We start from the raw sequence: 13498 nt of genomic DNA, 5'->3' as shown, positions 1-13498 counted from the left end.
TGGAAGCACCATCTGCTGCCTCTGGTGAGGCTGAGACATCAGCTGAGGCTGCACAGCACCGCTGTCATCCTGCTCCAGTTACTTCTCATCGTATGGAAGCCTGAGAGCTCCCTCTGAGTGGCACCGTCTCCCCACTGCCCTGGCTCTGCATTACAGCATTTCTTCTCTGAATCTATCATGCAGAACAATGGATTTGCAAACACCCAAGGAAAACGCCAAGAACATTTCAGACATGGTGGAGGCAGACACAGCCATGTCAGCATGGAATGTTAGAGACAAGGCCAAGAAAATGAAAAACTGCACAGTTTCAATAACCGAGAAAATTCCAGAAATCAGATCAAGCCAAAGTTGGCTTTTCAGTGAACATTAAATCAAATCCTCTATCAAGTACTATAAGATCCTTGGAGGACATGGGTACACCCACTGTCTCCTCTCTGGGGATCGGTACACATATCACTTATGTTTTCATTTAAAAGCATGAAATAAGACTTTAGAAAAATAATAACACTGACCCTAAAAGCACCTGAAACTGCAGCTTCGTAGTTTGCTTTTGTGATTTTGATGAGTCTAAAGAGCTTTCAAATAACAAATAGTAAAGAATTAGCAGTGATCAAATTCAGTTGGGAATAACTCTTCTGAGTAGGGAGTTTTATCTGAAATTGTTGTGGCGCAGATCAAGGTCTTCCTCATGCCAGGAGCCTCTCTCTGTGCATTGTGGGTTCTTCTAAGAACAGAACAGGATGTTCCAAAGAGTACTTTTCATGATCCTGACCAATGGATCAATATGTTCACTGCTCCTGCAATTGTCCATCTGCCAATGAAGGGAGAAGCAAGTGCCCTGGGGCCCTCATTTCCATCAGAACTAGTTCTTCCCTGCATATCTGATTCTTGCCAATTCAGTGGTGAGAACAAAGAGAAAACAGGAAGACTTTTCAGAGTGTGAACCTTGAGGTTATAGACAGGGCTAGGAAAGATTCTCACCAAGATAGGTGCTCCGGGTTCCCACCATGCACATATTTTCTTGGATGTTAAGAATTAGTGAGTTTAGGGAGATTTGATAGTCTAAATTATAAATAAAGGTAAAATGGATGCTGAGCCAGTGCCTTGGCCTGGAAGCTGGCCGCAGACCCTCAGCTTCGCCCACCACCTCCCCACCACGGACCCCCGCAAAGTGAACGAGCTTCGGGCCTTTGTGAAGATGTGTAAGCAGGATCCAAGCGTTCTGCACACTGAGGAAATGCGCTTCCTGAGGGAGTGGGTGGAGAGTTTGGAGGATAAAATACCACCTACTATTCAGAAAGCTAAATCAGAAGAAAATACCAAGGAAGAAAAACCTGATAGTAAGAAGGGAGAGGAAGACTTAAAGGCAGACGAACCATCGAGTGAGGAAAGTGATCTAGAAATTGATAATGAAGGTGTGATTGAACCAGACACTGACACCCCTCAAGAAATGGGAGATGAAAATGCAGAGATAGCAGAGGAGATGATGGATCAGGCAAATGATAAGAAAGTGGCTGCTATTGAAGCCCTAAATGATGGTGAATTGCAGAAAGCCATTGACTTATTCACAGCTGCCATCAAGCTGAATCCTCACTTGGCCATTTTGTATGCCAAGAGGGCCAGTGTCTTCGTCAGATTACAGAAGCCAAATGCTGCCATCCAAGACTGTGACAGAGCCGTTGAAATAAATCCTGATTCAGCTCAGCCTTACAAGTGGCGAGGGAAAGCACACAGACCTCCTGCCCACTGGGAACAAGCAGCCCATGATCTTGCCCTTGCCTGTAAATTGGATTATGCTGAAGACGCTAGTGCAACACTGAAAAAAGTTCAGCCTAGGACACAGAACATTGCAGAACATTGGAGAAAGTATGAGCGAAAACATGAAGAGCGAGAGATCAAAGAAAGAATAGAAAGAGTTAAGAAGGCTTGAGAAGAGCATGAGAGAGCCCAGAGGGAGGAAGAAGCCAGACAAGAGTCAGGAGGTCAGTATGGCTCTTTTCTAGGTGCTTTCCTGGGGGAACGCCTGGTGGTTTTCCCGGATTAATGCCTGGAATGGCAGGGGGCATGCCTGCAATGGCCGGAATGCCTGGACTCTGAAATTCTTAGTGATCCAGAGGTTCTTGCAGCCATGTAGGATCTAGAAGTTATGGTGGCCTTCCAGAATGTGGCTCAAAACCCAGCAAATATGTCAAAATACCAGAGCAACCCAAAAGTTTTGAATCTTATCAGCAAATTGTCAGCTAAATTTGGAGGTCAAATGTAATGCCCGTCTGATAAATAAAGGCTTTGCTGAAGGAAAACCAGCCTAGAAAAAAATAATAATAATAATAAAATAAATAAATAAAGGTAAAATGCCTATATGAACGAATAAACAAAATGTGGTCTATCCCATACAATGGAGTATTACTCAGCCACAAAAAAGGAGAGAAGTACCAATATACCCTGCAACGTGGGGAAAACACTATGCTACATCAAAGAAGCCAGTCACAAAAGACAGCCTATTATGTAATTTCATTTATATGAAATGTCCAGAATAGGCAAATCTATAGATATAGAAAATAGATTAGTGGTTGTCTGGGGCTGGGGGGCCAAGAGGATGAAGGGATGAGGGGTGACAAGTAAAGGATAAGGGGTTTCTTTCTGGGGCAGTGAAACGTTTTACAATCGACTGTGGGGATTGCTGCACAGATCTGTGAATGCACAAAAAACCATTAATTGTACACTTATTAATTTATTATTATTATTTTAGATGAAGCTTCGCTCTGTCACCCAGGCTGGAGTGCAATGGCACAATCTCAGCTCACTGCAGCCTCCGCCTTCCAGGTTCAGGCGATTCTCCTGCTTCAGCCTCCAGAGTAGCTGGGATTACAGATGGGCACCACCACACTTGGCTAATTTTTTGTATTTTTAGTGGAGATGGGATTTCACCATGTTGGCCAGGCTGGTCTCAAACTCCTGGCCTCAAGTTATCCCCCCTCCTCAGCCCCCCAAAGTGTGTGAGCAACAGTGCCCAGCCTAAATTGTATGCTTTAAATGGGTAAATTCTATGATATATAAACGATATCTTAATAAAGCTATTTTTTTAAGCCAAACAAGATGAAATGCCTAGTCTGCATCTGCCATGATCAATCTTAAAGTGCATCTCAGAGTATTGTTTCTCAAACTGTGCATTGATCATGGAATCAACTTAGTGAATTGTATCAGGCATTTTAAAAACTAAAATAGACCTACAGCTAGCATCATACTGAATGGGAACAAACTGAAAGCCTTTCTTCTAAGATCTGGAACAAGACAAGGATGCCCACTTTCACTACTATTATTCAATATAGTGTTAAAAGTCCTACCTAGAGCAATCAGACAAAAGAAAGAAACAAAGAGCATCCAAATTGGAAAGGAAGAAGTCAAATTATCCTGTGCGCAGATGACATAATTTTATATTAGGAAAAACCTAAAGACTACACCAAAAAACTGTTCAAACTGATAAACGAATTCAATAAAGTTGCACGATATAAAATCAACATACAAAAATCAGTAGCATGCCTATATGCCAACAATGAACAATCTAAAAAAGAAATCACATATATAATAACCACAGATAAAATAAAATAACTAGGAATAAACTTAACCAAAGAAGTAAAAGATCTCCACAATAAAAACTATAAAACACTGATGTAAGAAACTGAAGAAGACACCAAAAAATGGAAAAATATTCCATGTTCATGCATTGAAAGAATCAATATTGTTAAAATGTCCATAGTCCATACTACTAAAACCAACATAGAGTCAATGCAATCCCTATCAAAATACCAAAGACATTCTTCACAGAAATAGAAAAAAAATCCTTAAATATATAAGGAATTATAAAAGACATGAAATAGCCATACTTAGCAAAAAGAATAAAACTGGAGGAATCACAATACCTGACTTCAAATTATACTACAAAGCTATAGTAACTGAAACAGCATGATACTGACATTAAAACAGACACATAGACCAGAGGAACAGAAGACAGAACCCAGAAATAAATCTATACATCCACAGTGAAGTCATTTTTGACAAAGGTGCCAGAAACATACTGGGGAAAGGACAGGCTCTTCAGTAAATGGTCCTGGGAAAACTGGATATCCATATGCAGAAGAATGAAACTAGACCCGTATCTCTTGTCATATGCAAAAATCAAATCAAAAAGGATTAAAGGCTTAACTATAAGACCTCAAACTATAAAAACTACTACAAGAAAACACTGGGGAAACTCTCCAGGACCTTGGTCTGGACAAAGATTTCTTGAGTAATACTACACAAGCATAAGCAACCAGAGCAAAAATGGACAAATTATATCACATCAAGTTAAAAAGCTTCTGCATAATTTAAAAAAATAGACAAAGTGAAAGAGACGGCCCATAGAATGGGAGAGAATATTTGCAAACTATCCATTTGACAAAGGATTAGTAACCAGAGTATATAAGGACCTCAAACAAGCCTGCAGGAAAAAAAAAAAAAATCTAACCATCTGATTTTTAGATGTGCAAAAGGTCTGAATAGGCATTTCCCAAAATAGGACATAGACACACAAATGGCAAACAGGCATATGAAAAGGTGCTGAACATTACTGATCATCTGAGAGAGAAATGCAAATCAAAACTACAATGAGACATCATCTTATCCCAGCAAAAAGTGGCTTTTATCAAAAACACAGGCAGTAACCAATGCCACCAAGTTCGTAGAGTAAGGGGAACCCTCACACACTGTTGGTGGGAATGTATTGGTACAGCCACTATGGAGAACCATATGGCAGTGCCTCAAAAACTAAAAATAGAGCTACCATATGATCCAGCAATCCCTTTGCTAGGTATATATCCAAAACAAAGGAAATCAGTATATCAAAGAGATATCTGCATTCCTATGTTATTCACAATAGCCAAGATTTGGAAGCAACCTAAGTGTTCATCAACAGATGAATGAACAAAGAAACTGCGGTCCATATACACAATAGGGTACTATTCAGCCATAAAAAAAAAGAATGAGATTCTGTCATTTGCAACATGGATGGAACTGGAGGACATTGTGTTAAACGAAATAAGCCAGACACAGAAAGACAAACTTTGCATGTTCTCACTCATTTGTGGGAGTTAAAACAATTGAACCCGTGGAGATAGAGACTAGAATGATGATAGTTACCAGAGGCTGGGAAGGGTAGTGTGGGGAAATGGAAAATGGGGATGGTTAATGGGTACAAAAATATGGTTATATGTAATGAATAAGATCTAACACTTGATAGCATAACAGGGGGACTACAGTCAGCAATAATTTGCTGTACATTTTAGAATAACTAAGGGAGTACAGTTGGAATGATCATAACACAAAGAAATGATGGATGCTTGAGTTGATGAATCCCCCATTTATCCTGATGTGATTAAACATTGTATGCCTATATCAAAATATGTCATGTACCCCACAAATATACACACTATTATATACTCACAAAAATTAAAAATCAATTTTTTTCATAAAGAAAAAACTAAAATAAAAACAAAATAGAACATAAAGTATCAGAGTGTATTGCACAGAATAAAGGTTAGTATCATCACCCAAAGCTTTCATTTCCTGTTGGTGTGTATCTACTGGGTCACAATGTGCTAATTCAAAGACATGTGACTTATGTTTTATGAAGAGCCTCAAGCAAGCAGCATACTTTCTTCATCTGTCTGATCAGTCTGAGTGAGTCTTGCACAACCCTAGACAGTAAGTGGTTTGCCAATTTACTCATCAATGTCCAGAGTCAAAGCTATCATCCAATTTTTCTTGTACTGCCTCCACAATTATTACATTTTGTGTCATCAGTGACACAGTAGTCCAGACTCTGCTATCAGTCTCAATGACAGATAGGAATGTTTTAACCTCTCAAACTATCATTCTGCCAGGTCTTCTAGCATGCTGGGGCATCCACCCTCCTCCACAACAAATTCATGCTTACTGATTACATTGGGTTCCCTGCCAGGCAGCTGAGAGAGCTCGACTCTCAAAACTGAGTTGCTCCTAGGAAGTCCCTTATTTCTAAACTTTCATTGATTGATTTTACAAGTGTCTTCTGACTGCCTGCTACGTGGCATGTGCTCTAGGCAGACAATGGTGAGCAAGACAGGAGTGGCCACTGCCTTGCAAAGTCCCCTGCCTTGTCAGAGTCCAGTTGTCACCAGACAGGTACAGTCTGAAGTTCTTTTAAGGACTGACAAGCATTTGCTGCATGATCTTTGGCAAACTATTCCATCCTGTCACTTTGAGGTTTGATTGCTCAGAAGTTGAGTTTTCTGGCCCACTGAGAATCATGGGATCTTAGACCTGGCAAGGCCCTCAAAGAGCAGAATCTCTATTTACTGATGAGGAAACCGAGACCCAAGAGGTGATATCCTTTGCCCACAGGGACACACAACCCACTAGAAGCATGTGTCCCAGCACCCCAACCCCACCCTACCACCCAACACCTATAGTGAAGCTGAATATGGTCAATTCCTTATGAAGAATTGAGAGACCTTCAAAAGGAAGTACCCTGCTTTCCAGAGGGATTGGCAGCGCAAAATGTTCAAATGGCAAGACGTGTGAAAAAAAAAAAAAAAAAAACCAAAGGCATATTTGGATCTTGCAGAAGGGTTTTCAACAATACAAAGGCACAGGAATGAGAACAGCAGGAGTCCCAGTTACCAGAAGCGTTCCCTTAAAGCCTCACGTGTGCCTCCTAATAAATCTGCTTTTTCTTTTTTGAAGTTTAAGTGCTCCCTTAATAAGTGGCCTCCTGGTAGCCAGGAGTCCCTTCGTAAACAATTGTCTTGCTTCCAGTACTGGGGCACTCAGGCTCTGTTGGTTTGGTTTAGTTGATGGGTTGGTTGATGGGTGATTTTTCCCTCCCTCTATCCTCTTAAAACTCCAGCCAGCATACAGGGGTTTTTCATTTAGCTTCCTCAAATCCCCAGCCATTTCCCTAAAAGTCCATCCCATTAAACATGAAATCCACAGAACACACACCAAGCTACTTTTTCTCTCCCCTAATAAATCAGGTAAATTACCTCTTTTGTTTTTAAGACCATTTCAAGTTTGTCTTTAACATTTTTAGTTAAGGCATTATTTATGTTGTGATTTAATCGAGATTTAATCCAGTTTTCAGCACGCCATCGTATCTCAATATCCCTGAATTTTTCGTCCATATTATTAAACTTGAGGAGCACAGTAACATTTTCCTCGGACATGACACTGATCATTTCCAGATTGTGTGTGTCTCTCTGGCTTTGTAACACACCTGAGTTTCTAAGGCCCACTAAAATAAATAACGATTTGGTCTGCAAAGAACTGGGCTGCATTAATAAATGCCGAGAGATCTATGTTTATCTCCACTTTCTGAAAACATAAGCATCTTCTACAAATATGAGTATACACAGCAGAAACCATGTGAATCTCTTGGTAAATGTTTTCCCTCACACTCCTAGGGTATGTTGCACACCAGATGGTTTGATCAAAACAAAATCACACACACAAACACACACACACACACACACACACGTTTGAGCACCATGCCTCCTCGTTTTTGTGACTTTTTTTTTCTCCTTTCATGCATGAGAAAGAATGTAGAAATACTTAGAATAATGACCAGTATGTTCTGTGTTTACTGCTGCTTTCCCTCACTAGAGATCAACCCATAAAATTTTACTCCAAATTAAACAAACTGAGGCTCTCCTTGCAGCCAGTCAAACTGCCACTTATACCAAAGGAAGTCTTAACTTCCATCTCTGAGAGTTTGACTGGCCACCCCTGTGGAAAGATAACAGGGTCTCTCTTTTCCTTTCTGTGTTCTGCCAGTTCTTGGAGGTGCCAAAATACTTGTCTGGACTCTGGCCCCCAGGGCACTTCATGTACAATTAGAATGGAAACTATATTTCAGAACATTAACATCTCTCCTGCTGTGTATTTTCTAATTATCTGATTGCTCCAATAATAGTTACTTAGAGAATTCAGACAGTCAAGGATTTTACCAGCAGGTAGGCAAGAAAGTACCTTTGACTGTGGCAGAGGACTTCCAAAAACAACTATACCTAGGATAGATTTAGGAACCATCTCACTATCCTGTCTTCCCAGATACAATTTCTCTGGGGATGATTAGATGTTGTCTTTGAAAAATCCAAATGAGAGAATGTGTATAAAACCACCCCATTATGTCCCTTAAGCATAGTAAGTTTTCAATGGACATTAATTCAGTTGGAATCCCAAGCTTGAGACTGCAATCCAACGATGCATGTAAAAGACCTTGAGAAAGAAAACAAAAAGGCTCAAGGTCATGACCTCACCAGCCATTTTGTCATCCTCTCTGTACTGCTTGGGTTTCATAGCCTTCAGTCCCACTAAACAAATTTTAACCTGGAAGGAGCTTAGAGAGGACTTTACTTTTAGAGGGGCATTTACAAAGATCCTCTGATGCAAGCCCCCTGCTTCCTACTGTTAAAGGTCTGCTTCATTTCAACCATGCCCGCCTGGAGTCATGGGCGTGTTTTTGTGTGGTCCCATTCCTGTTTTATGGATTGTTCACGTACCCTGGAATCCCTGGGATACTTCAATTACAAAAATTACCATGTGCTGGGTCCTTTCGGGTTGACAAGACTGCCTTCCTTTCTCTCTAAGCTGGGTTGTGTTTGTTTACATAGGAAATGTACTCTTTCTTAACATTCACTGTTTCAACATCCACTTAGATAGTTTTATTAAAAAAAAAGGGTTAAAAAAATTAAGAAGAGAGGCAAGAGAAAGAAAAAAAAATACATCTTTCGATTTCAACTAAGAATTTGATTCAGAACAAACTTGGAAAATCAGAGGATGTTTTTCTTTTCATCGCTGAAACAATGCTCTGCTTGTTCTCCCCCAGCCTTGAGAACTACCCCAGCTTGGATCAGTGGGTCACATTGTGCAAAGTGATTTTCCTGTTTAAACTATGCGCTTTCTTAAATGTTATCTTTTTGAAAGAAAATTAGATAACCTTATGTCCCCAGACTGTATCATATTTGTTTGAATAGGAAATGCTAATATTTTTCTACATGCTTCGTATGGATGTCAGTGGCAACGAATACAAAGTTTGGTGGTTAAGACAGGCCCTTCTAAGCTCTGGGAATCGCATTGGCTATCTTCCAGAAGCCAAGAGGTTCATGGTGATTTCGAATAATCATCTCCATAGCTATGTGAATTTTCTGTATTACTTAGAAGGAAACAAAATCAGATGTACCTTTTCTGTATTTAATTAATTTATCTTTATGCCATTTGATGAGACTTGTCCTTCTTAATTTCTCCTCTGTTTACCTCCACCACCTATGTTACTTCTGCTTTCCACCCAGTCCTACAAATCAACTCCCCAAACTTCCTGCAACTTCTACTTAAAGATCATGCTTAATTAGTCTACACCTAAGGATCTCTGCCCCATCCGTTTCTACATTCCCATTGGTCTAAGCCAATGCCTGTTACATCACAGCCCCACCCCTGCCCATGACTAGAGGCTCCCTTTTCCCATATGTCCCCAGTTGTGTTCAGGCCCTTTTATCTGACATCCTTGGAAGCAGAAACAGCAGCAGAAACACATTTCTAAAACAACAGATTCCCCATGTAGACAAACATTAACCAAGTCCCCTATAAGCAGCACTGCCCCATCTAAAATGTTTTAAAGTGAAGCTTGTCATTTGCACTTCAATCTCCATTTTCCAGTACCTACTCTTCAAACACACGTTTAGGTACTTAATACCATCTTGCTTCCCCATATGAAAATCTGCTGCCAGAAAATCTAGCGTCAGGCATTTATAACTGAATGCAAATTTAAGTTGGTGTGCCTCTTCTCCCAAGGATACCTAAATTCTAAGCCCTGTATCTAACTAAAGAATGAAAATTTGTCCTCTCTTGATCATGTCTTAGCCAGCAGTGCACAGATAGAGGAGGTGGCACTTTGGGCAATAAGCCACACTCTTTCTTTCATGACTTTATTGTCACAAAAACATACCATGCAAGTGGTTTTCTGCTCCACTAGAACAAGTAAGGCCTCCTAAAAACCCTACATGTCTGTTTAAACTCAAAGCTTTAAACCTGAGACCCTTCCACCCTAAATGATAACACTGCTCTCATGTTGCTCTTTAATCAAACCAATAACCTTAACTCTATACCTGCAAACACAAGTAAGTAGCAATCATGCTCACTATTAAATAAAGCACAAAAACAACACTGAGCAGAGGCAGGTTCATTGTAAGCCACGAAGCTTAAGCCTTGGGGCCCTTCACTTCCACAGGCCCCTTCCCAACTCTAGGCAGGGGACCTAGCAATTTTGTGTTCATAATTTTATATTCTTTTTAAAGAAGGCCCTGAAATTGTATAAGCTTCAGGCCCTGCACAACTTTTAGGTCCACCCTGTTAGGAGCTGAATTGTGTTCCCCCAAAATTCATATGTTGAAGTCTTAACTACCAATGTAACTATATTTAGAAAAATAGGGCCTTTAAAGACTGAAATGAGCTTAAATGAGGTCATAAGGGTGAAACTGTCATCCAATATGACTGTTATCCTTATAAAAAGAGCAAGAGACACTAGGGATGCTTGCACACAGAGAAAAGCCGCAATCTGCAAGTGGTGGAGTGAGGTCTCAGAAGAAATTAAACCTGTCTACACCTCAATCTCGGACTTCAAGCCTCCCAAACTGGGAGACAATCAATTTCTATTGTTTAAGCCACCCAGTCTGTAGAATTCTCTTGTGGCAGAAACCATATCCCTAGAAATTAGATACCATTTTTTAACTTCTCACTAGAAAATTTTGTTAATGTTAACATTCAGTGCTCACTGAAGTATAGTGAAACAGGTAATCAAACATAAATTGCTGACGAGACATGATTCAACACAACCTTTTGGAAAGCAAATATTAACAGACATAAAAATACTCATTTTCATCACCCCAAGAATTCTTCTGGGACTCTATCCTAACCAAATAACTCAAAATATTTTTAAAACTATATACATAAAGAAGTACATTAAAGTATTATTTACAATACTTGCCCATAACTGGAAGCTCCCTCCTTCCCATGAATTACAAGTTGTGTGGGCCTTTGGTTTCTGGAGGAATCTTCCAGGGACTTTTAAAGATCCCAAATTTGACCATACATCTATATATAAAATTGCATTGGTTTATTTGCAAAAGTGGTTTCAATAATTTTTTCCACTCCTGTCTGCATGCCCCTTTGCCCTGTGATATTGCTGCCCCACCCATCAAGAAATAGAGTCTCTTTTTTCATCCTTTGACCTGAGTTTGGCTATATGACTTGCTTTGGCCTACAGAATATTAGCAAATAAGAAGCAAGCAAAAAAGTCTTGAAAAATGCTTACACATAAATCTTGTTTTCTCTTTCTGCACTTGAAACCATAAGACCCCCCCCAGTCAAATGAGCCCAATCTAGGGCTATGATGCTAGAGAGGAGACATATTGAAAAGCCAAGGCACTCTGGTCAACAGCCTGCCAACCCAGCTATGTGATTGAGTCCATGCTAGACCATCTAGCTCCAGCCAAGTCCGCCCAGGCCAGAACCTCCCAGCCATCTCAGACAGAATAACGAGCTAAATAATAAATGCTTGTGGTTTTAAGCCTCTAAAATTTGGATGATTTGTTATGCAGCAAAAATTAGCTAATACAATAATTTCCCCTTGCAAGATGCTTGTGGGACAAATTGAGAATAGACAAACTATGTTAATATCTTTATATTGAGTAAGCAGTTGGTGTTCTAGCTGGCGAGCGCCTACACTCCAGTCTTGCGACTCAGATTCCCCTAATACTTCAGTAAAATTGCTAATTACCACATGCCATGGACCTCTGGATTGCCTGGGAATACCTAAAGTCTTGAACGATAAATCTGCACATGCCCATGGCCTGGTTTAGTTGAAAACTGGAAATAGGCAGAATGCTCTACATTACACACTTCCCTTCCACTAAGCCACTCAAAATTATGGCTGTGAAGACAATGTAGAAACATGGGGAATATTTTAATGCAATATTAAATGAAAAGAACAAGATACAACACTGTCCTTAAATTATTATTACAAATATGTAAAGAAAAATAGTTACACTGAGGGAAAAGATTATAAAGAATTGTGCCAAAATACATTAGCAATTGCTTTAGGATGTTAGATTATGGGTATTTTCTTTATACAGTTGCTGTAATATTACCTTCATAATTAATTATATTCATAACTTTTAAAAATTAAAACCTGGATATGGGTGTAGCCCATCTGTTTGCTTCATAATTTTTAACCATACAGACTCTGCTAGTTTAAAAGCATGATTTCCCAGAATATGAAACAAAGTTTTTATTTATTTGGATCTTACTAATAGTACACTGAAATTTTACATAAATCTGTTTAAAATCAATTTAAACTACTTTATAAGACCAGGACCAGCCCAATTTCAGTAAATTAATAATTATTAAAGCCTCATGGATGAGGCCTTTTTTGATTCAAATCTAAGCTGAGGGCAGAGCTTAAATTTGAATCTAAAATCATGTTGCCACCTTTTTAGGCCATAACTACACTGAAAAATAGCTCTAGACACAGTTACCTATCTTAGAATGAACAAATCTTAGTTATCTCCTGAGAAAATGCTATATACAACAAAAACTTTCGTTAACTGTATGTATTTGTACCCACAGCCAGGAAGGCATTATGAGAGAAAACAGTAATAAAATCAAACAGTTTAACTGCTTTTCTGTGGCTCCCCCTTGGACAATCTCTTTAAAAACAGCAATTCCTTTGACTTTTGACCGCCGTAGCCTCCTATTTTTGAGCCAGTCTTGCCCCATCTCACATCCATCATTGCACAATATGCCAAAGTTAGTGAAAACATGGATTTCATCTCCATGATGTGTTCTTGTGAAACTTAAACAGCAAAGATTCTAGTCCATACAGGCTCGGGCCTCCCCCAGCTATCACCATAGACTTCCCACATCTCTATAGTCAGCTTAACCTAAATTCTTAGGAGAACCATGTCAGTCTCTGTTAATAAACATGGTTCCAGCATACAAATTTAATCCTATTATGAAATCTAATATGTCAAATGGCAAAACCATAACACAGAAAGTTTATGTAATCAGGATATTAAACAACTGTCACTCAGTTATAATACTTCAATTCTGCAACAGCAAATGGCTCCATTAATATGTAAAGCAGCAGGATTCAAATGGCTTCCTCCTCTTGTCTGTATGCGGCTTCACCACCACTACACTAAGGTGGTTTTAGGAGCCAAACTTGCTCTGCCCTGATAAAAAGGGGAAAGAAATTAAACTTATAACCTTTCAAGCCAGAAGTGTAATCATTTGCCAATTGCCTTCTTTTACTCACTGGATACTGTAACTCTGACCAGTTGAGCGTCAAGGCTTTACGACTGCAGAGGTGAACTGGAACCCCTCAGTATGAGACTTGGTTTGTACACCATGTCCACAGCAGCACTATTCA

The 13498-nt window shown here is 39.6% G+C and overlaps 1 pseudogene; it reads left to right on the top strand.

Annotated features, from left to right (window-relative positions):
- The first annotated feature begins 1096 nt into the window (after nucleotides 1-1096).
- On the top strand, nucleotides 1097-2300 carry LOC116557461 (annotated as a pseudogene).
- The last annotated feature ends 11198 nt before the right edge of the window (nucleotides 2301-13498 follow it).

Source organism: Sapajus apella, unplaced genomic scaffold, assembly GCF_009761245.1.
Source record: "Sapajus apella isolate SASKATOON/1434 unplaced genomic scaffold, GSC_monkey_1.0 scaffold19, whole genome shotgun sequence".
Classification (NCBI taxonomy): Eukaryota; Metazoa; Chordata; class Mammalia; order Primates; family Cebidae; genus Sapajus; species Sapajus apella.
Note: the sequence above shows the minus strand (reverse complement) of the source record. Positions and strands in the feature narration are given on the sequence as shown.